The sequence below is a fragment of the Leopardus geoffroyi genome, chromosome X (assembly GCF_018350155.1).
Source record: "Leopardus geoffroyi isolate Oge1 chromosome X, O.geoffroyi_Oge1_pat1.0, whole genome shotgun sequence".
Taxonomy (NCBI): domain Eukaryota; kingdom Metazoa; phylum Chordata; class Mammalia; order Carnivora; family Felidae; genus Leopardus; species Leopardus geoffroyi.
The window spans coordinates 31,063,867-31,088,785 of NC_059343.1; the positions used below are offsets into that span (position 1 = coordinate 31,063,867).

Genomic DNA, 24,919 nt, shown 5'->3' on the forward strand with positions numbered 1-24,919 from the left:
TAACAAATCCTGTTAAGGTGATCTTCTTGACCACAGAATAAGTAAAAATTGTCCTGTCAAAATGAGCTTGAAAATACAAAACAAAGCAACACAGAGATATTTTCCCTCACCTGTTGATTTGACAAAAAAATTAAACTTTGACCATTCATCTTTCTGTGACACAAAGAAACACCAGGCATTGTCCTACATCCATTTGATCCAGCAATCCTACGTCTCAGAATCTCCCCAACACACCTACGTGTCCACAGATGGACAAGCGTTAAGCTAGATCGATGATTCTCCAAGAGTGGGAGGGAATGATTTGGCCTTCTTCCCCTAGGGGATATTTGGCAAGGAGTGGAGACATTTTGGATTGTCACAAAGCAGGGAGAATGTGTGCTATTGATACCTGGTGGTTAGAGGCCGGGGATGCTGCTAAATATCTCACGATGCACAAGATAGTCACCGGACAAAGAATGAATTGTCCCAAATGGTGCCGAAATTGAGAAACTCTGACATAGATTACTTCTTTTATTTGTGTGAGAAACTATGCTACTTTTTATAATTCCTATCTTCTGTTTTGCTCTCAGATTTTAGGGACACCTTTTGTGATTCTAGTTGGCATTTATGGTTTGTTTTGTGTGTCATCCTTGTGCAGGGGCCATGCCAATATTCTCTGCATCATTCCAATTTTAGTATTGGTACTAAATACGGCTATATTTGTACGGGTCTGTTCTGTTTTGATTCCTATGTGATATATGAACTTAGAAATATCGACTCATTTAAAATGTCTTTGTAATTACAGAAACTTAAGGGGGGAAAGTCTAAGTGGCAGAACAAAAGCAATTGTAGGCATTTATTTGCTGTCCCTTACCTAGATTTTTTTTGTATCCCTGCACTGAAAATCTAATTTAGAGCTTTGAAACCAGTAAAATACAGTTAGACTTTCAGCAGATACACAAACTCTAAAGGGTACTATGTTCTTAGCATTTCCTTCTGTGAAATTCTATATTTCTAGAAGGTTCTTTAGCATAAATACCGCCTAAACAAAGTGACAACTCCTTGAGGCAGGAAGGTTGTGTACCTTCACTGTAGATTGTGAGCTACATGACTCACACATGTGGTCACTGCACGTGGAGTCCCAAATCATTTCAAATGTTTTTTAAAAACAGCTAACACATAAAACATCAGACAAGTATGGCTGCCTTATGAAAAGTACTGTGCTGTAATAACACAAAGTTTATATCTACTTATCAAAGAATGTATATACATTTTGTACTTGAAAAAATTATAAGATCTTTTATCTTCCTGATTCTCTAAAACATGACTGTAGAAAAGACAACTATTTTTTAAAAAAAATTAAGTTTATTTATTTATTTTGAAGAGGCAGAGATAGCATGAGTGGGGGAGGGGCAGAGACAGAGGGAGAGAGAGAATCCCAAGCAGACTCTGCACTGTCAGCACAGAGCCCAACACGGCTTGAACTCATGAAACGTGAGATCATGACCTGAGCTGAAACTGAGAGTTGAATGCTTGACCTACTGGGCCACCCAGGTGCCCTGAAATGCCTGTTTTTAGGAGATAATTTTCCTGCTCCTTCTTCATATAAAAATATTTTGAAATTGAGGAAAACCTACACACTCACTCACACACACACCATACACACACACAATCAACCATTCTCTCATTTTCTTCCTCCCTCTCATTTTCATTGCATATACTAATTTACCTCTACAGATGCAAATACTGTATGTGGTTGATATCCACAAGTATTTCCACTTAATTATTGAAGCCTTTATGGGAATGGTGGTGTCAAAATGAAACTAAGAAATGAGAAACTAATTTTAGCTTCTGAAGCATTGGAACTCCTTTGCAGATATGTCTGTATAGCTGTAATAATTCTGATTATAAGAATATCCATTGGTAAAAATAGAGATGTAATTATCAGCTGAGGACAGAAGGTGAGGCAAGTAATAATCATGTGAGCATATTTTTCATGCTACATATATCCCCCTGTCTGTAACTCAAATATGTTTGATATAAGCCCCTATGGGAGAGGGACAGACCCACCAATGACAAAAATCATGATTAAAAAAATCATGCTTCTACATTATGTCTTAAAACTGATCTGTTAGAGTCTCAATATTTTATATGAAAAATCATGTTATAAATTAATAAATAAGCCTTTTGCTATGTTCCCAATTTGGACAGAATCTGTAGTCATTTTATGTGGATTGAGTTGTTAACAGCTAGGTCAGTGAATAATCTGGTTGTTGGATAAAATCAGTCTCATGATAAACATAGCTGCCAACTTTAAGAGAATAAATGCAGGTTTCTAAAATAAGTATTTTAAAACTCAAAGTTGCAACTCAACAGTACTTAGTACTAAGGTAATAAACCTTTTAATATTAGAGAAATTTTCTGCCCTTTTAAAACAAATGTTTAGAAAAACACTTCATAAAATCAGTATTCAGAATAAGTATGTATTTATAATTGTGTTTGAACAGTATGTAACTAACTTCTGTTGTTTTTTTCTTTATTTTTTTAATTTAAATGTTTATTTATTTATTTTTGAGAGAGTGAGGTAGGAGCAGAGAGAGGGAGACAGAGAATCCCAAGCAGGCTCCGAGCTGTCAGCACAAAGCCCAATGTGAGGCTCAAACTCATGAACTGTGAGATCATGACCTAAAATGAAATCAAGAGTCAGGCACTTAACTGACTGAGCTGCCCAGGCACTCCTATTGTTGTTTCTTCTATATTACAATATATAATAGTTAGCACAGGCTGGTCTTCTCAGAACTCCTCCCATTGTCAACTGTCCTCCGTGCTGTGAAGATATTTATGAACCACTAAGACCTTTAGATTCCACCCCAATGAAACTTTCTAGCCATGGCTAAATTCATGAATATGGGGTAGATAATTTTGTTTCTACAGCCAGTATATAAACATACTTTTTTTTTTTTTTTTTTTTTTTTTTTATTTTTGGGACAGAGAGAGACAGAGTATGAACGGGGGAGGGGCAGAGAGAGAGGGAGACACAGAATCGGAAACAGGCTCCAGGCTCTGAGCCATCAGCCCAGAGCCTGACGCGGGGCTCGAACTCACGGACCGCAAGATCGTGACCTGGCTGAAGTCGGACGCTTAACCGACTGCACCACCCAGGCGCCCCTAAACATACTTTTAAAGGAACATTTTGGGGTGCCTGGGTGGCTCAGTTGGTTGAGCGTCCAACTTCGGCTCAGGCCATGATGTTGCAGTTCATGGGTTCAAGCCCCACATCGGACTCTGTGCTGACACCTCAAAGCCTGGAGCCTGCTTTCGATTCTGTGTCTCCCTCTCTCTCTTTCTTTCCCCCACTCACGCTCTCTCTCCCTCTCAAAACTGAATAAGCATTTAAAAAAATAAAAAATAAATAAATTTTTAAAAAGTACATTTTTCTGGGATGCCTGGGTGGCTGAGTCAGTTGAATGGCTGACTCTTGATTTCAGCTCAGGTCATCATCTCACGGCTCGTGGGATGGAGCCCTACATCGGGCTCTGCACTCCAGAGCGGGGCCTGCTTGGGATTCTATCTCTCCCTCTCTCTTTACGCCTCCCCTGCTCGCAATCTCTCTCTGTGCCTCAAAAATAAACATTAAAAGAAGAACAATTTTCTTATGATTTATATTTACATTTTCATTCCTTTATTCATTCAGCAAATACTAATTGAGGACTTTTGTTGAAATGAAAACTATGATTTTTTTCGTTCCCATGGAGATTAAGATCAATAGAATAGAACTGACAATAAACTGTCAATGACACAACTAGTTTTAGAATTATTGCTGTGATAACTGCTACCATGAATAAGTAAAGGAGGCTATGAGAGCATAGGGTGCTGGGACCCTGACTGCTAAGGATTCCCCAAGGGGAGACCAGTATTCCAGACCTGAAGGTGAGTGAGTAAGAGTTAGCTGAGCATAGAGGGACAAATCACCTCCTAGCTATCAGAGCAGCATGTGGGAATTTTCCATGATGGAAACCAGCTTGGCCCATTTAAGAACTTATGTGGGTGGGACAGAGGGAATGGGAAGAATTTGTGAAGAGATGAAGCAGGCACATTAGACCTTAAGGCCATGCTGGGTATGGTGAGGATTTGAGACTTCTAAGAATAATAGTAGGCCATGGAATATTTTATGTGCTTATGGAGGTAATGTGCTTTTTTGATGGGAAAGTGAGCAAAAGGGGATTAGGAGAGAATTTAATGATATTTCCGCAGTAGTTCAGGCCAGGTAGTAGCTTGCACAAGGGTGAGAGGAAGATAAAGATTAAGATCAAGAAATGCTTTGCTATGTATAAAGTGGGAGATACATGAGCAGTCATGACTGGCAATATAATCACAAGATTATCGTTTCTGTATTCGTACCCTTTACATATATACAAAGTATTTAATCAAACAAGTTTCAGAGAATTGCACAGTATGGTATATGGATATATATATATATATATATATATATATATATATAATATACATACATACATACACACACACATTATATATATAGTCATAATACAATAATGGTAATAATCATTTGCAGGTGCCAGCAGCCTTTATATTGAACAAAAGAGGTATGTCTCCTATCCCCATAATGTCCCTGCATAATTACTATTCAATCTAATGCCTGTATCACAGTGTGAAAAGATCATGTAGCAGGAGCTATGTTGCCCAAGGTGCCTGTTCCTTGGGTGAGTTTTCTCAGGGCAATGATTGAGTTTTAATCAATATGGTAGAATCAGAAAATTTTTTAGACAGAATACTTGATTGACTTTGATAAATAATTTAAAACTATTGAATTGTAACATATTTATTTACAAAACCAATAACAATAACACTTTAATCTTACATTAAATACATTTTATGGCAAACTCAACAAAAATATCTCAGTGATGGAGAAATGAGTATCAAAGTGTAATGGAAATTGTTATCCATGTCACTTCCCTAAATCTCTGTAGTTTCCTGTGCTTTAATAATAAGCATCTACATTTGTTTAACAAAGAACAAAACAAGCATATAAGAAATGAAGGCTTTTACTGACGACAAATTTGAAATAGGATAGATTACAAGGTATTCAAGGAAAATAGAAGATGATGGATAAACTACCAGAAGCTACTTTCTTTGAGCATATAATTAAGAAATGCCATCTGCCTACTATTATTTTTATGAAATTGCATCTTTTTGAAGGGGCATTTCATTTACATGTTTTTACTTCACTTTCATAAGGTCATTTAAAAGACCAGACATTTTTATTAATTTAAAATAATGGCAATTTCATCTGCTATGATTGTAAGAACAGTAAGCAACAAAATGAAGATTGGCCCCACATCTGATGCTCTTCTTACATGTTTTCTTTTGAAAAAAGATACCAGAAATGAAAGATAAAGGGACTTCCTGAAACACAAATATTTTATCTGAGCTCTTAGCAATCACATCCAATTTCAGACTCTATCCATGATTTAGATATCATATTTTTATACTTTGTTTTCATAGAATGTTCTTTTGTGTAAACTCTGAAAAAACTGACTTGAGGATGAAAGATGGGCACACCAGTACTTCACTGTCACAGAATATCCAACTAGAGCTGGAAGTGTGCAGGGCATAATCTATAGCCTGCATGATAGAGTGCACTGGCCCTCAGGGTCAGAGATCAGAGGAAGAGAAGGCGGTAAAAGAGATGGAAAATAGACAGCCACTGAGATAATAAATTAATAAAGATAGTCATGAAACCCAAGAGCAGAAAGAACTTCAACTGGTCAAATGGTAAATTCTGCTGATGGGTTGATTAAGTTTTGAGCACAAATCTGACCATTAGATGGAAGGCGTAAAAGACAAAGTTGGAGGTCTAGTCAAGGACAGTCCAACTAAAGTGGGGAGGACAGAAGCCTTAATGAAGTGAACCGACCAGAGAAGACAAAATGAGGAGAAGCAAAACAAAGGGTCAAAGGGTAATGTGAGGTCATGGGGGAACCAATGACAGGTTTTTCAGAAGGTCTTTGTAATTACAAACCAAATCTCACAAGAGAGTTTACATACAACATACAAACAAAATACACCAAGCTGACTGGCCTTGGGTGAAATGAGACCAGCCAGACTCATAAATCAGCAAGGCAAAGACAGAAAAGACAAGTTAGTCAAAAAACAATGCCCTTGAGCTGCAAAATACCTGGGAAATAGAAGAGCCATGAATCCCCTCAGGAGAACATCCCACAGAGAAACGTCACTGAACTAATCCCCAGAAAGTCGCAAAGAACACCTGGACCAAGAGTTACTTAGGAAAAAGAGATACAAGTATAGGGGAACTTCTGCCTTCAGAGAATGTTTTGTAGTCTTACAGAAGTGACATGGTGAAACAAAGTCTAAATATTTAAGGAGAATAATATCCTGGTAGGACAATACCACCTGATTTAAATAGAACGATTCATACATAAAACATGTTGGATAGATGTTCATTGAACCTCTTGACAACTGAGTCTGTGTTTTGTCCATTTCAGCATCTGAGACTAACCATGGTATCCAGGAGCAAAAAGACTCGCTTGACTCTGATTCAATGATAAAAGTATTAAAATGATCAATCCCTGTTAATGCAGGCAAATGGTGCACGTGAAGAGTAGGGATGGAGAGAGAGCATAGGGCTTCTGGAGTTTGCATGTAATGAGGCTTGATAGTTTTGTGGGACAGGTGGAAAGAACATGAAAATGAATGGAGAATGATAGGAAGAAAGTGGTGGAGATTTTTATATCCTACTTACTATGTTTATGTAAGGGGCCTATTCACTCACAAGGGAAAGTGTGGAAGCAAAAAACTTCCACCTTCAGTCTGCCTCCTCCATCATGACTTGCCTTCAGAGGAAAAGCAACATAGTAGATCAGTGAATTTGGGTGAACAGAACATAAGCAGAGCAGCAGACCTTTCTCTTTCTTTCCCAATAAGTTCAATCTAGGAACCCATCCTTTCTTCTCCCCCTTCATGTGCAGGTTCCTTTTTCTCTGCACAAAGTCAACTACTAGCCAATGTGATGTGCATACATTCAATTTCAGGAAGGTAGTAATAAGCCCACTGTGTCCAAAATTCCAAACCACTTTCCAGTTTATCTTTACAAAGAAGCAGCTGACATTTTCATCTCCATCTGCCTTTTTTCTACAAGTACTTCTCAATTGGTTAGAAACTCAGATGAGTGTGTAATTAATGATCACTCCTGAAACCCCATCACAGTCCAAGCCACAGAGTGAAGTGTTTTAATTTCCACCATAAGGGATTTAACAGAGGAAATACAAAATGGCATGAACAACATGACTCTTTGGACACTATTTAATGTGCTGAGTAAATTGTATTTAAATTACACTCCTGGAGGAAAATAACTGGTTTGCCTCTGCATATACCAAAGAGTCAAATCACATTCAGAGTTGTGGCCAGAGTTGTCCTTTCATAAAGAAATAGGGAAGAAGGCAAGGGCAAGCAGGAACACTTTGAGAGAAGGCAGGCAAGTTGGTTACACTATTGGAATAAAGGCAGGGAAAGGAATCAAATTATTATCAGACATCTTTAAAAAGACAAGACAAGGGAGGGGTCAGCATGAAGACAGAGAAAATATTAAAGTTGAGAGGGAACTGATCAAACCTACTTCTGTATAGAAATACATGCTTCAAGAGAACAAAAAGAACATTCACAAATTAAAGTGTCTTTAGCCAAAAAATTAGCTTCTTGAATTTGGTAGCACTAAGCAGAGAAAAAAATCTTTCAAAGGGAATGATGGATGAAGATAAGCCTGCAATCTTTCCATATAGTTATTTTCAACATTAAATATTATTTTCCATTATGAAAAGTAATGAAGCAATACAATTAGGATCATATCAAAAATTATATTTTTAAGAACTTTTGAGAGAGGTTATTTTCCTAATATGCCTTTCAAATTTCCCAAAATAGTTTGGCAGCTTCCATAGAGATCTTGCTCATCTAGGAGAAAGTGGACACTTTTTAGGTAGTAACTTTTAATTTTTTTTCAGTTTTATTGATATATAATTGACATAAAGCTCTGTATAAATTTAAGATGTTTAGCATAATAGCTTGATTTACACATATTGGGAAATGATTACCACAGTAAGTTTTGTTAACATCCATCACCTCATGTAGTTCCAAAAAATACATGTTTTTTTCCTTGTGATGAAAACTTTTAGGATCTACAATGTTAGCAACTTTCAAATATTGTAGGTGGTAACTTTTAACCAGTTCCTATTATCAGATTTATAATTTCTTTAGGTTACAAACTGACGGATATACAAGGCAGTGAAGTAGTAAGAATATATTACGATGATTCCTATATACGAACCTTTCATTCTACCTTCCTGTATACATAGAGTCATTTTCCTTCATTAGACTAGGTTTCCAATAGAAATCAAGCTTTGAACACTTAATCCCAGTTTGATATGAAAAAAAAAAAAAAAACAAGGTGAAGACAGGAAACTGAGCCCTGGACCTTAGAAGTCAGAAGGACAGGAACAGAGAGAGAAACATGAGTTTTTCAAGAGAAACATGAATGAGGAGGGCTTACTAGAAAGGTAAGAGAACAATCAAGGGAAAATGGAGTTCTACCTGCCAAGGGTTTCAGAAGCAGTGGCAGATTTAACTGTGTCAAATGGAGCTCGTGGGTTGAACAAGAGCAGAACTGAGATGATTAGATTTGACAGTGTTAGGTTATTGTTGAACTTAAGGACAGTCTCAGTAGACTGAAGAGGAATAGAACTGAATTGTCCAGGGTTAAAAAATAATGGTATAAGTGAGCCAGTAAGTATATACAACCTTTTAACTTGCTCTGCTAAAAAAGAGTGACCAAGAGAAGTGGGATAGTAGCTGGCAGGGATAAAGGGTAAAGGAAGGCATGCCCTTTGATACTGAGAGCTATTTTAGCATGTGTATGTTGATAGAGATAATCCAACAAGGAGGAACTAATTTGTTATAGTGAAGACAAAGAGGAGATATGTCATTGAGATGGTGTGGGATACTGTGAATTAGTGAAGGCCTAGCTATACAAGCACAGAGAGTTACTTGTTTGTTTGTTTTGTTTTGATATAATGGGAAGAAAGGCAAAGCACATGAATACAAATGCAACTAGGTTGGTGGATGTAATGGAAGGACCAGACACTTTGACTCTGATTTGCCTCTATATTCTTAGTGAAATAAAGAAGAATATCAGCTGAGATCCAGAAGGAAAGGGAGTGATGGGTGTTACTAGTAGTGATGTAGATTTCAATTCACTGTAAGAAATTTTACTATAGCAAATTTCACTAACAGAAAACTATTTGCCATGAAAAGGTCATTAAGCACTCACAGTGTGCTTACTTATAGATTTCCGTTTCTCTCTGTTCATCTACACAAACATCTACCAATCTACCTCTTGTTAACTCCAGATATCCTATAACCTCCTCCGCAGATACTACTCTGTTACAGTATATTTACCTGCATTTCTGAAGCTAAGCAAATGGCATAAAATAATATAAAAGATAAACTGCACTGTGGCTTAGGATGCATTTCATAAACCCAGACTTTATTTATACACTATTTTAATAGGTTCAATTTCTATTCTCTTCATAAAAAAATATTCTACTGGTATAAGTAGGTCTAAATTTCAGATTGCAGGTTTTTCCGGAAGGCAGGCATCCATACATCTTTGCATAACAAAAGGTATACCTTTGTCTTTACAATAAAATCAGCAGCTTCCCTTATTAGTTAGGAAACCCACCTGCTTTATGCTGTAAATCATAATTAGAAATCTGTATGATTGGATCCTGAGCTCAGTTGGGTGGAAAATTGGTCATTAGATATAATGGGAAGGAAAATTTTATAAAACATCCGAAAGCCATGCTCAGATGCCAACAGTATTTAATACACTTTCATGGCAATTATCGGAAAGACCTTCCTGTGCTTTATATCAGGCAGCAACACACATTATTCAATGTTACTAACCACTGGGTTAATGGCATAGGAATTTGGAGGTCATTTTGGGGTGTACTCAAAGTGAGATGGGAAGTCATAAGAGGGCATGGAGCAGAGGAGAGATCTGATTTGACCTCAAGGTTTCAGATTTCCCTCTGATTGCAGTTGGTACAATACAGTTTGGGCGAAAACAGAGAAAGCAGAAAGAGCAGATAGGAAGCTCTTGGGGAGTAATGAGATGGTAACTCATATGAGGGTGGTAGAAGTAGATGTGGTTTTATGAAAAGGGTAATTTTGTTGGGTTAGCATGAGGCCCGTTTCAGGTGAGCCCTGCTTCTCTCTCTCTCTCTCTCGCTCACTCACTTGCTCGCTCTCCCCCTCCTGGGATTCTTTCTCTCTCTCTCTACCCCTCACTCACTTGTGTCCTCTCTTACTTTCTCAATAAACAAGCAAACAAACAAATAAATAAATAAATATTTTAAAAGAAAGAAAGAAAATATGAGTCATCAGGAGCTGTTCACAGATTATTTAAGGTAAAAGAAAAGAATTGCCACTAATAACATAAGGAAGACTATAGGAGGAGGTAGTTTAGAGACAGAGAGCAGGAGTTTGGTTTGAGGCAAGCTACCTTTTGAGGTTCTTATTAGATATACAAAGATAATCTGTAGGCCACTGAATTTTTTTTAATTTTTTTTAAAATTTACTTATTTTGAGAGAGAGAGAGAGAGCATGAACAGAAGAGGGGTAGAGAGAGATGGAAAGAGAGAGAACCCCAAGTAGGCTCCGCACTACCAGCATGGAGCCTGTAGGCCACTGAATTTTTTTTAATTTTTTTTAAAATTTACTTATTTTGAGAGAGAGAGAGAGAGCATGAACAGAAGAGGGGTAGAGAGAGATGGAAAGAGAGAGAACCCCAAGTAGGCTCCGCACTACCAGCATGGAGCCTGATGTGGGGCTTAAACCCACGAACTGTATGATCATGACCTGAACCAAAGCCAAGAGTCAGGCGCTTAACTGACTGAGCCACTGAGGTGCCCCTAGGCCACTGAATTATTAATTCCAAATTTAGAAAATGAGTACATGCTGAGAATAATAATTTGAGAATCACTAGGATATGGATGACACAAGCCACGAGAATTGATCAGATCACCTTAGATAGGATATCCAAAGATAAGATAACCAAAGATTGAGTCCTGATGTAACATAAAAAAAAACCTCAGGTTTTTCCTGTGTTTCTTTCCTGTGAGTCTTTCTTTACTCTCACACAAGACACTTCACTTCTGACACTTCTGAAAGGTACATCACCTTCCCTGTGTGGATGTGTTCACCCACCTGGAAGCTCCTGGAGCCTCCTACTATTGGGATTTTAAGGAGGCTTCCTCATGTAGCCATGATCAATTATTAACCCCATTTGTAGCCCTTCTTCCCTCTCTGCAGGATTGGGGGGTATGAGGCTGAAAATTCTAAGCTTCTAATCATGGCTTGGTCTTTCTGGTGACCAGCTCCCATACAGGAGCCATCTAGCAACCCACCCAGCATCACCACATTAGAAAAAATGATGCCTGTGATGCTGTCATCACTTAGGAAAACCACAAGGTTTTAGGAGTCCTGTGTCAGGGATGGGGTCAAACACAAGTATTACAAGAGATGTTCCTAGTGTTATAACTTAGGAATTTACAGGGATTTTTAGGAGCTCTGTTGCAGGAATTGGGGCAGAGACCAATATATGTTTTTCTTATTATTTTCCACTTAGCATACTCCAACATTTAGAGGATGTAAGAAGAGAAGCAACAAGCAAAAACTAACAGTTTGTGGGGCATGAGGCAGCGATAAAACCAGGACAATATGGTCTTGGAAAGCAAGTGAGAAACTGTTTCAACGTGGAAGAGGTAATCATCTGTTAAGTGAGGTAAGATGAGAAATAGAATTTAATAATTGAACGTGGCAACATGGGAATCATAGTGACCTTGATGACGGTTGCCTTGATGAAATGTAATAATAAATCTGACTGAATGGGCTAACAGGAAATGAGGAGTGAGAAATGGGAGATCTCAACTCAAGGTCTCCTCAACTCTTTTGGGGAGCTTTGTTATAAATGAAGGGGCTTGGAAATGGGGAGCTATCTTGAAGATGACAGTTTCTCTTAAAGATAGGAGAAAGTATAGCATTTTACATGCAAATGAGAATGATTTAGAAGGGGGAAAAGTGATGAGGCTAGTGATAAAGAATTGGTAGAGCCACTAAGAATGATATCAAGTGGGCAGGCAGAGAGAATGACCGGAACAAGAATTCTGAAAATATCTCCAAAATAAAAGGAGGAAAGTCAGACTATATGATTAAACGAACATGTCCCTGGCTTGCTGGAGATAGTAAGAGCTTTTGGAAGTTCTCAATTGATTGTCTCTGTGTTCTTGGAAAATCAGAACTATCAATTATTAGTTGACATTGAAAATCTGGGAGAAAGTTTTGGCTGTAGGAGAAGAGGAAAAGGTGTGAAATGGTTAGAGTGAGAAAGCTCAGGAAATGTGCTATGATTGCAAGGTGTCATTTGGGATCCATTTGAGATTAATGGTCATAGATTTAAAGTGAGACCTTCCAGCATGATTGTATGATATCCTCCAATCACATTCATCTGAACAGAGGCATACTTGGATGATCTCACCATTTATAAGTACATTAAACAATTCGGGGGCAGAGAGGCAAGCAAAGAAGATGAGAATATATGCAAGACAGTTATTGTAATTATGGGCCATGAAATTCATTATATGATGTAAGAACATCAGGAGGGAAGAGATTTAAGGAATTTCTAGAACTGGGGTAATGGTGGTAGTAAGAGAATGAAAGACTTGAAATTGACATCATGGAGGGGCTGCTATTCTTGAGGATGACTCGATCTAGGGTATGCACCCAGGAGTGTGTGGCTGTGGTTGGATGGAGAGAGAGATGACTGGGGACAGGTATAGACAGGATATTGAAGTCCCCAAGAATTATAAGAGAAATGTTTGAGCTTGAATTTTAAAACCATCAAGAAATGAGAGACTGATGTAGAGTTAATAGTTAATTTTGAGGAGGATCCTGGGAAGATGGCGGCGTAGGAGAACGCTGGGCTCACCACGCGTCCTGCGGATCACTTAGATTCCACCTACACCTGCCTAAATAACCCAGAAAACTGCCAGAAGACTAGTGGAACGGAGTCTCCAGAGCCAAGCACAGACGAGAGGCCCACAGAAGAGGGTAGGAAGGGTGGCGAGGCGGTGCTCACTACATGGACTGGCGGGAGGGAGCCGGGGCAGAGGGGCAGCCCGCTGGTCAAGCAGAGCCCCTGAGTCTGGCTTGCCAAAGCAGAGGGGCCGGATGGAGTATGTTCCGACAGCAAGAGGGACTTGACATCTGGAAGGTTATAAGCTAACAGCTCTGCTCGGAGAACGAGAGGGCTGAACGACAACGGGAGGGAGAGTTGTTGAGCCCCGGACCCCAGAGCTCAGCTTGGCGGGGAACAAAGGCACTAGCCACCGCCATCTCACTCGCCCATCCCCCAGCCAAAATCCCAAAGGGAACCAGTTCCTGCCAGGGAACTTGCTTGCACCTCGCAAACACCCAACGCTGTGCTTCTGCGGATCCGTCCCTCTGGCCGCGGGTCTGACCCCCTTCCGGTGCCACAGGGCTCCTCCCGAAGCAGATCTCTGAAGGAAAAGCGAGCTGAGCCTGCCCCTCCCGCCCACCTGCACCTTGCCGATCCACCCCAGCTAAAATGCCAGATCCCCGGCACCACAAGCCTGGCAGTATGCAAGTAACCCAGACGGGCCACGCCACCCCACATTGAATCCTGCCCCTAGGAGAGGGGAAGAGAAGGCACACACCAGTCTGACTGTGGCCCCAGCGGTGGGCTGGGGGCAGACATCAGGTCTGACAGCGGCCCCGCCCACCAAAGACAACACAGGGGAAGTGCCCCACAGTCCCACACCACTCCAGGGACTATCCAAAATGACTAAACAGAAGAATTCCCCTCAGAAAAACATCCAGGAAATAACAACAGCTAACAAACTGGTCAAAAATAATTTAAACAATATAACAGAAAGTGAATTTAGAATAATAGTCATAAAATTAATCACTGGGCTTGAAAACAGTATAAAGGACAGCAGAGAATCTCTTGCTACAGAGATCAAGGGACTAAGGAACAGCCAGGAGCAGCTAAAAAATTCTATCAATGAGTTGCAAAATAAAATGGAGACAACTACGGCTCAGATTGAAGAGGCAGAGGAGAGAATAGGTGAACTAGAAGACAAAATTAAGGAAAAAGAAGAAGCTGAGAAAAAGAGAGATAAAAAAATCCAGGAGTATGAGGGGAAAATTAGAGAACTAAGTGATGCACTAAAGAGAAATAATCTACGCATAATTGGTATTCCAGAGGAGGAAGAGAGAGGGAAAGGTGCTGAAGGTGTACTTGAAGAAATAATAGCTGAGAGCTTCCCTGAACTGGGGAAGGAAAAAGGCACTGAAATCCAAGAGGCACAGAGAACTCCCTTTAGATGTAACTTGAATCGATCTTCTGCACGACATATCATAGTGAAACTGGCAAAATACAAGGATAAAGAGAAAATTCTGATTGCAGCTAGAGATAAACGTGCTCTAACATATAAAGGGAGACCTATAAGACTCGTGACTGATCTCTCTACTGAAACTTGGCAGTCCAGAAAGGAATGACAGGAGATCTTCAATGTGCTGAACAGAAAAAAATATGCAGCCGAGAATCCTTTATCCAGCAAGTCTGTCATTTAGAATAGAAGGAGAGACAAAGGTCTTCCCAAACAAACAAAAACTGAAGGAATTCGTCACCACTAAACCAGCCCTACAAGAGATCCTAAGGGGGATCCTGTGAGACAAAGTACCAGAGACATTACTACAAGCATGAAACCTACGGACATCACAATGACTCTAAACCCATATCGTTCTATAATAACACTGAATGTAAATGGATTAAATGCGCCAACCAAAAGACATAGGGTATCAGAATGGATAAAAAAACAAGACCCATCTATTTGCTGTCTACAAGAGACTCATTTTAGACCTGAGGACACCTTCAGATTGAGAGTGAGGGGATGGAGAACTGTTTATCATGCCACTGGAAGCCAAAAGAAAGGTGGAGTAGCCATACTTATATCAGACAAACTAGACTTTAAATTAAAGGCTATAACAAGAGATGAAGAAGGGCATTATATAATAATCACAGGGTCTATCCATCAGGAAGAGCTAACAATTATAAATGTCTATGCGCCGAATACGGGAGCCCCCAAATATATAAAACAATTACTCACAAACATAGACAGCCTTATTGATAAGAATGTGGTAATTGCAGGGGACTTTAATACTCCACTTACAACAATGGATAAATCATCAAGACACAGGATAAATAAAGAAAAAAGGGCCCTGAATGATACATTGGATCAGATGGACTTGACAGATATATTTAGAACTCTGCATCCCAAAGCAACAGAATATACTTTCTTCTCGAGTTCACATGGAACCTTCTCCAAGATAGATCACATACTGGGTCACAAGACAGCCCTTCATAAGTATACAAGAATTGAAATCATACCATGCATACTTTCAGACCACAATGCTATGAAGCTTGAAATGAACCACAGGAAAAAGTCTGGAAAACCTCCAAAAGCATGGAGGTTAAAGAACACCCTACTTAAGAATGAATGGGTCAACCAGGCAATTAGAGAAGAAATTAAAAAAATATATGGAAACAAATGAAAATGAAGATACAACAATCCAAATGCTTTGGGATGCAGCGAAGGCAGTCCTGAGAGGAAAATACATAGCAATCCAGACCTATCTCAAGAAACAAGAAAAATCCCAAATACAAAATCTAACAGCACACCTAAAGGAAATAGAAGCAGAAGAGCAAAGACACCCTAAACCCAGCAGAAGAGAAATAATAAAGATCAGAGCAGAAATAAACAATATAGAATCTAAAAAAACTGTAGAGCAGATCAACAAAACCAAGAGTTGGTTTTTTGAAAAAATAAACAAAATTGACAAACCTCTAGCCAGGCTTCTCAAAAGAAAAGGGAGGGGCGCCTGGGTGGCGCAGTCGGTTAAGCGTCCGACTTCAGCCAGGTCACGATCTCGCGGTCCATGGGTTCGAGCCCCGCATCGGGCTCTGGGCTGGTGGCTCAGAGCCTGGAGCCTGTTTCCGATTATGTGTCTCCCTCTCTCTCTGCCCCTCCCCCGTTCATGCTCTGTCCCAAAAATAAATAAAAATGTTGAGAAAAAAAAAATTAAAAAAAAAAAAAAAAAAGAAAAGGGAGATGACCCAAATAGATAAAATCATGAATGAAAATGGAATTATTACAACCAATCCCTCAGAGATACAAGCAATTATCAGGGAATACTATGAAAAATTATATGCCCACAAACTGGACAACCTGTAAGAAATGGACAAATTCCTAAACACCCACATGCTTCCAAAACTCAATCAGGAGGAAATAGAAAGCTTGAACAGACCCATAACCAGCGAGAAATTGAATCGGTTATCAAAAATCTCCCAACAAATAAGAGTCCAGGACCAGATGGCTTCCCAGGGGAGTTCTACCAGACGTTTAAAGCAGAGATAATACCTATCCTTCTGAAGCTATTCCAAAACACAGAAAGGGAAGGAAAACTTCCAGACTCATTCTATGAAGCCAGTATTACTTTGATTCCTAAACCAGACAGAGACCCAGTAACAAAAGAGAACTACAGGCCAATATCCCTGATGAATATGGATGCAAAAATTCTCAATAAGATACTAGCAAATCGAATTCAACAGCATATAAAAAGAATTATTCACCATGATCAAGCCAGATTCATTCCTGGGATGCAGGGCTGGTTCAACATTCGCAAATCAATCAACGTGATACATCACATGAATAAAAGATAAGAACCATATGATCCTGTCAATCGATGCAGAAAAGGCCTTTGACAAAATTCAGCATCCTTTCTTAATAAAAACCTTGAGAAAGTTGGGATAGAAGGAACATACTTAAAGATCATAAAAGCTATTTATGAAAAGCCCACAGCTAACATCATCCTCAATGGGGAAAAACTGAGAGCTTTTTCCCTGAGATCAGGAACACGACAGGGATGTCCACTCTCACTGCTGTTGTTTAACATAGTGTTGGAAGTGCTAGCATCAGCAATCAGACAACAAAAGGAAATCAAAGGCATCAAAATTGGCAAAGATGAAGTTAAGCTTTCACTTTTTGCAGATGACATGATATTATACATGGAAAATCCGATAGACTCCACCAGAAGTCTGCTAGAGCTGATACATGAATTCAGCAAAGTTGCAGGATACAAAATCAATGTACAGAAATCAGTTGCATTCTTATACACTAATAATGAAGCAACAGAAAGACAAATAACGAAACTGATCCCATTCACAATTGCACCAAGAAGCATAAAATACCTAGGGATAAATCTAACCCAAGATGTACAAGATCTGTATGCTGAAAACTATAGAAAGCTTATGAAGGAAATTGAAGAAGATATAAAGAAATGGAAAAACATTCTGTGCTCATGGATTGGAAGAATAAATATTGTCAAAATGTCAATACTACCCAAAGCTATCTACACATTCAATGCAATCCCAATCAAAATTGCACCAGCATTCTTCTCGAAACTAGAACAAGCAATCCTAAAATTCATATGGACCCACAAAAGGCCCCGAAAGCCAAAGTAATTTTCAAGAAGAAGACCAAAGCAGGAGGCATCACAATCCCAGACTTTAGCCTCTGCTACAAAGCTGTAATCATCAAGACAGCATGGTATTGGCACAAAAACAGACACATAGACCAATGGAATAGAATAGAAACCCCAGAACTAGACCCACAAACGTATGGCCAACTCATCTTTGACAAAGCAGGAAAGAATATCCAATGGAAAAAAGACAGTCTCTTTAACAAATGGTGCTGGGAGAACTGGACAGCAACATGCAGAAGATTGAAATTAGACCACTTTCTCACACCATTCACAAAAATAAACTCAAAATGGATAAAGGACCTGAATGTGATAGGAAACCATCAAAACCCTAGAGGAGAAAGCAGGAAAAGACCTCTCTGACCTCAGCCGTAGCAATTTCTTACTTGACACATCCCCAAAGGCAAGGGAATTAAAAGCAAAAATGAACTACTGGGACTTTATGAAGATAAAAAGCTTCTGCACAGCAAAGGAAACAACCAACACAACTAAAAGGCAGCCAATAGAATTGGAAAAGATATTTGCAAATGACATATCGAACAAAGGGCTAGTATCCAAAATCTATAAAGAGCTCACCAAGCTCGACACCCAAAAATCAAATAACCCAGTGAAGAAATGGGCATAAAACATGAATAGACACTTCTCTAAAGAAGACATCCGGTTGGCCAACAGGCACATGAAAAGATGCTCAACGTCGCTCCTCATCAGGGAAATACAAATCAAAACCACACTCAGATATCACCTCATGCCAGTCAGAGTGGCCAAAATGAACAAATCAGGAGACTATAGATGCGGGCAAGGATGTGGAGAAATGGGAACCCTCTTGCACTGTTGGTGGGAATGCAAATTGGTGCAGCCGCTCTGGAAAACAGTGTGGAGGTTCCTCCAAAAATTAAAAATAGACCTACCGTATGATCCAGCAGTAGCACTGCTAGGAATTTACCCAAGGGATACAGGAGTACTGATGCATAGGGGCACTTGTACCCCAATGTTTATGGCAGCACTCTCAACAATAGCCAAATTATGGACAGAGCCTAAATGTCCATCAACTGATGAATGGATCAAGAAACTGTGGTTTATATTCACAATGGAGTACTACGTGGCAATGAGAAAGAATGAAATATGGCCCTTTGTAGCAACGTGGATAGAACTGGAGAGTGTTTATGCTAAGTGAAATAAGCCATGCAGAGAAAGACAGATGCCATATGGTTTCACTCTTATGTGGATCCTGAGAAATTTAACAGAAACCCATGGGGGAGGGGAAGGAAAAAAAAAAAGAGGTTGGAGTGGGAGAGAGCCAAAGCATAAGAGACTCTTAAAAACTGAGAACAAACTGAGGGTTGATGGGGGGTGGGAGGGAGGGGAGGGTGGGTGATGGGTATTGAGGAGGGCACTTTTGGAATGAGCACTGGGTGTTGTATGGAAACCAGTTTGACAATAACCTTCATATATTGAGAAAAAAATAGTTAACTTTGATAGGTGATTTTGTTTGGTGATATAAGATTTAAAGCTGGGGAATTTTAAGAGAGAGGGAAGGTATAGAAGACAAATGAGCCACCATATGAAATGGCTGGGCTGGGGAAGCATTGTCCTCACAGGGGAGAGCCCGGTTTCAGGTAGAGCAAGAAAGTAAAGAGAACATTAGAGAAGATGATCCCAGGGGATATGAGTGATTTTCCTGATGACAGATTAAAATTTCCAGAAGATGGTGGGGTACAGTTTTAGGATTTGGAAATGGAGGAGAATTATAGTCATAAGAGTGGAGGTACGCTGCCCTTGGTGATAAGAGTTCAGAGAATGAGAGATGCCGTGGAAGAACTGTTTTGGTTTGTGTGTGTGTGTGTGTGTGTGTGTGTGTGTGTGTGTGTGTGTGTGGTGACGAACAATATAGAGATAAATGCATAATGAGACATTCCTGATGTACAAAAAGATAGATGGTGGTAGTAAGATCTCACCCCCCCAACCACCACTATTTTGGGAAATGAGTCTTTGGAAATGGGAAAGAATGGAGAGCTTTGTAAATATAAATCACATATAAGAAATTCAATGGTTAGAAAGTAATCCAACAATTATTCAATACTCTTTAACTACCTAAATGTGTGTTTGTGTGTGTACATATATACATATACATATATAATATATACATATTGTGTTATACATAAATACATACTGTATGTATGTGTGTATACATATATAAATATACATATATAACATATATAGTATTATATATAAATATATATTGTATATAATTCTTTATATATGCATATAAAATTCTATATACATATATAAAGAATGTGTATTATCATATATACCATATATTATATAATTATTATTAAATATATACATTTCTTATATATGAGCTTATTATCCTCAAAATCCCATTCTCACAAATAAACCAATGTCTTATGTGGAGAGTTTGCTACTGCACCCTGGAATTGTATGCTTAGATACAAGATGAATGTCTCACCATTTGCTCTTTTCCTCCTATCAGTTTTCCTCGTGGTAGAATTTGCGGTAAATATTGGAGCAGCATTTACACATGATAAAAAGATAAATATAGCTCAATAATGACTCTGTCTACTTCTGTCAAGGAGGAGGGGGTCCCAGTACCCACCCAGTTGCTATAGGAAAGGACATCCATGTTAGCTACCACAATTCAGAAAGAATGAACAACAATAAGTCATGAATGGTTTCCCAAAGAGGGAAATCTTAGAATGATTTTTTTTTTAATTTTTATAAAATTCATTCATTATTTTCCTTATATGAGATAACTAGAAAAGTATGAAACATCCATTGTGTAAGATTAAATGTTGACTTGAGTTTTTTATTTCTATGGATTCTTAGATATGACACAGAAAGTGCAACCTCTCGGGGCGCTCGGTCGGTTAAGCGTCTGACTCTTGGTTTCAGCTCAGGTTATGATCTCAGGGTTCCTGAGTTCAAGCCCTGCATCAGGCTCTGCGCTGACAGCACAGAGCCTGCTTGGGATTCTCTCTCTCTCCCTCTCTCTCTCTGCCCCTCCAGTCTGTCTCTGTGTCTCTCTGTCTCTCTCTCAAAATAAATAAAAAATAAACTTAAAAAAAAAAAAAGCCTAACCTCAGTTATCTAAACCCCAGCTAGCCCACACATGTAGGTTAGCACAGTCTTGTTCTAAATCACAGTTCATTTTGCAGCGTATTTCTAGTGATAGCTGATGGAAACACTGAACATGACCTTACTATTGAGATACCTATGATATACCACACACTGTACTCTTCTGTAGAGGTCTAATGACTAATTAAAAGAACAATTAAAAAGTAATACTTTGCTTTCACATTTAATTAACACTAATTATGATTCCATGAATCACATTTCTAACATAAACAATGCCCTTGAATTGCACCCCAGCTCTAGTGTTCCTTGATTAAATACAATCCAGGTCCATTACTTAAACATACAAATTATAAAATGTTACCCCTTTGTATCTGATAATTTTATACATACATTGCTGCTAACTTTATTTTTTCTTGCTTGTTTTACTTAAAAAACATGTATATTGAGTTTATGTGTTACTCTTCTAAGCACCATAAAAATATTGATTTCATTCTCATAGAACTATCTGTAGTAGGTATCATAATCATTTTTATTGTAAAGATAATGAAACTGAGGTTCATAAGGTTAAGCAGTTTGTCTAAAGTAATCAGATATTAAGTAGTGATGCTGGACTTGAATGCATTCAGTCTAGCCTCAGGATCCGGGCTCTTACCCAATAAACAATACCATTATAAACACAATATAACTGTAAAAAGTTGATAAATAACTAATAAAATAAATTTTGAACAACCATTATGATTTAACTTATATGTGTATTCTAAAAAACAAAACATATGAATAAACAAGTAAAAAGCAGAAACAGACATATAAATACAGAGAACTCATGTTTGCCAGAAGGGAGGGGGTGGGGAGGATGGGCACGTTGGGTGAAGGGGAGTTGGAGGTACTTGCTTCCAGTTATGGAAATGAATTAAGTCATGGGAATAAAAGCCACAGCATAGGGAATACAGCCAGTGATATTGTAATAGTGTTGTATGGTGACAGATGGTAGCTACGCTTGTGGTGAGCATAGCATAACATACAGAGTTGTTGAATAAATATGTTGTACACCTGAACTAATGTAACGTTGTCAACAAACCCCTCCCCCACCCTGAAAAAGAAAAAGAATTTAAAAATACTTGTCTTCCTGCCACTCAGAACCATCTTAACTAACGCTGCTCAATGTCAGGGAGCATATATTGAAAAGGAGATTAATTCCCAGGAAGTTTATTAAGGAGTGCTTTCAGGAGCAACACCTGTGTGGAAAGAGAAAGAAGCAGGATTAAACAGAGGGTGGGCTGTGATTCAATCACAAAAAGTCTTTGCTGATCTCACGTGATGGTCTAAAGCTAGAAAGGCTCTTCAGAGTCGTCCTAAATTGAAGTGTTTGTAATCAAGACTTTCTGTCCCTGCATCAACCAGTCATTGGATACAGTCTGCCTATGGAAAAAAAGTCCTGACCTTGAGCAAGCCTGCTTTCTTGCCTTCAATCAAGTGCAATTTGCCAAAAAGGATGATGGCTGCGGGCTCTCGACAGGCAGTACTTCCACTAGTTGGGGCTTCAGTTTTGAAGGGTTAGCTGGGCCGTACCTAATGGCCTCCGCTACAGCTTCCAGAGGTATAGGAAAGACACCTTGGGTAGCGTTAGCCTAAGCCATGATCTTTTAGAACACTTTATATCACAGCAGGTCAAGAGCAGTCCATATTTTGTAATTACCCTTTTTTACATACACCTTGTGGTGAGTTTGAGGGATTTCAAGGCTCATCAAGGAAAAAGACCCGATCACTAGGGGGCAGTAGCGCCCAATGAGATTTCTTTGGGCAGCAATATGATAGGTTGCATTCAAGTGGGAAGTCCCTAACAGCATGAAAACTTCCTGAAGCCACAGGGCAGAGCTACCCTCAGGAGTGAAGGGCAGAGGAACTCCTGGGGAAAGAGAGGAATCAGACAGGAGGTTCATGTGTATGGGTGATAATTGCTCAGCAGCACAGTGTGGGTGGGGGTCTCTCAGAGAACCCTGAAGGGAAGTAATGGCTTGGAGTCTTTTATAGCTACAGTTTATCTCAACTATATATAGCAAATGTTGGGTGTGGTTTTATGGAGGTATGCAAAACAGGCAAGCTCTAAATGGCTAAAAATCTGCTTATTTGAGCTACATTTAAACAACCAGATGTATAAACATTTAGGTTTGGTGCCTATGGGCTTTTACGCTACTGATCTTTGGCCTATGTGAAGAAGTAAAAAATATACAGCCAAGGTTGATGGGCCATATTTGGCTCATTGATATATCACCTGCTACAGCCCTTGTCCAGGTACGAAAGCCTATATACCCAAACCAGCATATTTACAGTGTTCATTTTAATGGCATACAACTCCCGTATTTTTTAATTTAATATGAAAATATGACCAATGTAGTGACATCATCAGCATATTTTTTAAAACCTTCAAATGCTGCCAAACTAAAAACAAGTAAGTATTCTATGTGACTTAAGTTATATTCTTTATGATTGACATGTAAAGTTTGCTATGCATCCATATTATCTACCTTTTTCATTCTGTTTCATCTACTATAGCCTTAGTGAAGTATTATAGTACTCTAATATTACTGTATTTTTATCTATTATTGTCTCTTGCATATCCTGTCTGCCATGTTTTTTAACTATTATATGTGCATTTTAATTCTGACTTCAGCATTAAAAAGTATCATTCTTTCCCATGTATAATGCATTTAGGCTCAGGTTATATTTGATGGCAGATATTAAATTGACTTCTTATGTTTCCTTTTGCCTGATACACCTTAACACATCCATTTGTTTTAGCCTTTATGAACCAAACCATTTAATACAGAATATGTGTATATCTTGAATTGTAAGTCAAATTGGATATTATATTTAATAGATGTGTTAAGTCCATTTTGTTTGTGACAGAGCTTGATTTTGAAATATTGTTTTGGACTCCTAGTCAAGTCCTCCTTGTACTATACCAGAAGCTTCCATCCCTGGATACTAAGAAGTCTAGACCCCTAGGGATACTTGAAGGAAGAAGGGCATTATATTTAAAGCTCAGATAGAAATCAATCCCCCATTTCCCCATAAAAAGGCTGCACAGGTAAATGAAAAGGTGAAGTGTATTAGCTAAAATTGTAGGAACTCAGTGAGGAAGATAACCACTTGCTTCCCTCTACAGAAACTCTATTGAGCAATTTTAAATCTTAATAAGAAAATGTGTGGGGTGCCTGAGTGGCTCAGTCAGTTGGGTGTTGGGCTCTTGGTTTAAGCTTAGGTCATGATTTCGTAGTTCATGAGTTCGAGCCCTGCATCTGGCTCCACGCTGACAGTGTGGAACCTGCTTGGGATTCTCTCTCTACCCCTCCCCCATTTTCTCTCTCTCTCTCTCTCTCTCTCTCTCTCTCAAAATAAATAAACTTTAAAATTAATGTAGTCTTCACTGTTACACAAAAGTGTGTATTTTTTCTGTCATGAAGTATATGTAACACAAAATTTGAAATTTTACCCTTTTTTAAGGCACAATTCAGTGGAATTAATAGCATTCACAATGCAGATCTATCATTGCTCATCACTATTTCCAAAACTTCTTCTTTACCTCAAGCATAAATTATGTAGTCATTAATCAATAATTCTGACCCCCCCCCCCCAGCCCCTGGTAACCTCTATCTACATTCCAATTGTATGATTTTTTTTTCTTTTACAGATATTTCAGACAAATGGGATCATAATATGTATCCTTTTGTGTCTGACTTATTTGACCTAGCATTATATTTTTTATATTTATCCATGTTATAGCATGTATCAGCACATCATTTCTTTTAGGGCTGAATAATATTCTATTGTATGTACGTACATTTGTTTATTCTGCAAATCTGTGGATGGACACTTGGGGTTTTTCCATCTTTGGCTATTTTGAGTATTGATGCAGTGAACAATGGTGCACAATATCTGAGTTTTTTAAGTTATTTTGTGTTTGTACCTAAAAGTGTAATGCATGGATCATAATAGTAATAGTCTGTTTAGCTTTTAAGTATTCAAGTCCCTTGCACATTTAATTGGGTTGTTTGTCATTTTGTTATTGAGTTGTACCATTTTATATGTATATATACACACAAATGCTATACATACATACAAACACTATACATACACA

General features: G+C 38.6%; 1 pseudogene; it reads right to left on the reverse strand.

Annotated features, from left to right (window-relative positions):
- Positions 1 to 591: 591 nt before the first annotated feature.
- On the reverse strand, positions 592 to 691 carry LOC123595515 (annotated as a pseudogene).
- Between the last annotated feature and the right edge of the window lie 24,228 nt (positions 692 to 24,919).